Source organism: Rattus rattus, chromosome 13, assembly GCF_011064425.1.
Source record: "Rattus rattus isolate New Zealand chromosome 13, Rrattus_CSIRO_v1, whole genome shotgun sequence".
Taxonomy (NCBI): Eukaryota; Metazoa; Chordata; class Mammalia; order Rodentia; family Muridae; genus Rattus; species Rattus rattus.
The window spans coordinates 31,546,391-31,548,568 of NC_046166.1; the positions used below are offsets into that span (position 1 = coordinate 31,546,391).

Sequence of the window (2,178 nt, forward strand, 5' to 3'; positions counted from 1 at the left end):
AGGAGGAGCAGCTGTAGGGTTGCTGTAGGGTTCTCCTCATGGCTGTAGGGTTGGGGCCTCCCCACCTATTTCAGTACTTGGTTCCTAGGCTCAAAGGAAGGAGAGAATCAACTGCTTGAGCTTTGCTGTCAGGTTGTCTGGGTGAAGAAGGAGATGACCTTTCACAGGCAGTGTCCCCACCCTGTAGAGGTGGCCAGTGGCTTCTCTGGACATTGCGTGGTGTTTTATTTTTAGTTTTCCAGACTCTCCTGACAGACTCTTATCCAGAAAGTTTGTGGGAGAAGCATGGGGGTGGGGTGGGGTGGTACTAGGGTGTTTAAAAGGACACACTGGGGTGTTTAAAGGAAAATAGAACAAAATGCGCTCTTTAGATTCCTCTCCGGGGTTTCTGATGTTTGGTCTAAAAAAAACCGCGCCAAGATTCACTTTTAAGAAAACTTTGGAGGAAGGGTGGGTGGGGCCTAGAAACCGCTCTCTGCTGAGCTCAGAATCTGGTGCCTCAACTTTTCTTTCCCTTCTCTTCGGCCACTGTCCTTAGTCCAGAGCTGGCCAGAGTACCTCTTCCAGAGAAGTTCCGAAGGATAGAGTAAGGGAGGAATCTCTGTTGCTTCCGCAGAGCAAAGGTTTGGGACATTTCTGAAATTACTTTTAAAGAACAGTTTACACTAAGTCCATATTTCTACAGCACGATTTGCTGTGGGAGTGTTGTGTAGAAACTTTGGCTTCCACCCGTCGTCCCCTCTCACCTTGAGTCCAGTCTCACCTCGCGGATCGCTGCTGGAATCCCTGCAAAGTGCTCTCTTCCTCTTCCCGAGGGTGCTTGGCTTCGGCAAACTCTCACCCATCTTCAACGGACAACGGCCTTCGCGGTAAGACCCAGCCTCCCTTCCTAGGACTTCGCACTGCTTCTCCAAAGAGTTAAGCTGGCTGGAGCCGGGACAGGCGCCTTCAGTTTCTTCCTTTATCTCCCACCCTCCCCGCCCCCAGCTTTTCCACTCCAGAGTGTGTGACTCACGGGGTCCACCTTGACTTACCCTAGCTATCCGCTGCCTCACCCCGCCACATCCCCGTCTCTCTACCTACCCACTGCATCTATGGTATGAATGGCCTTCTCGAGTCCAAGATGCACAAAGGAGAGGAAGTGCAGAGAAAAGAGGAAGGGAGGGGGTGGTGGTGGTGGAGATAAACCTAGCATACACACACACACACACACACACACACACACACACACACACACACACACACACGCACTCGCACTCAAAACCAACTTTGGAGTTGGACTGTTTCTATTTCAGACGACACGACCTGGATGAATGGAGTATCCGGAGAAGGTTTTTGAAGACGTTTAGGAGGAAGGGTGAGTTTTCTGTTGAGAAACTCAATCTGCCATACAGTAGCAGCCCCATCTGGGATCTGTCACTGCTGACAGCACCACAGGGCACTGCCGTGATCTTCTGCACAGCCTGCACTCCCCGAAATACCCTCCTTAATCAAAGGATGTCTGCGCGCCGGCGCTCAGCTGACCGCGCCGTAGCGAGAGGCCTACGGGTCCCCCATCCCGCCCCCGTCCCAGGCTCACAGCCTCCTCCAGCCCCGTCTTTCCAGAGCATTAATTAAAAGCGGAAAAAAGACAGAGGCTGATGTCATTGCTCTCAGATCATAAACGTAAGAGTCATCCTGTGAGAATCCCTGAAAATGACTTTAATGAATAATTTCAGAGACAGTTATGGCTTTGGGTGATTACTGAGCGAGAATATGAAAACCAGATTTTCAAGGGAAGGCGATGGTCAGGCGGTCTGACCGCCACCACCACCCCCATTAAAACCGCATCAGTTTTTCTTCTTCCCCAACTACTACTACAAACTTAGATTTTTGTATCCAGGGTTTTTTCTTTAAAACTAAAGCTACAAGCAATACACACACACACACACACACACACACACACACACACACACACAGCATTTCTGTTTTATCCCAAAGACAAAAATATCAGTGCCAAGCAACAATTGCAATCTATCTTAAAAAGAAGGCTCTGGTGTACGGCCATTGGTTCCTGTCTTTTCCGAAAGGGCGGGATTTACTGCCATCTTGGTTTAGAATACTATCTTTTCTGGCCCCTTCTAGGCAATATGCTTACCGAAGTTTGAACACTCTGCCCTTGAGTAAGCACATTGTTTG

General features: G+C 49.6%; 1 long non-coding RNA gene across 1 annotated transcript; it reads left to right on the plus strand.

Annotated features, from left to right (window-relative positions):
• The first annotated feature begins 558 nt into the window (after positions 1–558).
• LOC116915038 lies at positions 559–1,628 on the plus strand. Its single transcript, XR_004389791.1, has 2 exons — positions 559–869; positions 1,296–1,628. It is a non-coding gene; the product is annotated as an uncharacterized LOC116915038 (long non-coding RNA).
• Positions 1,629–2,178: the final 550 nt, after the last annotated feature.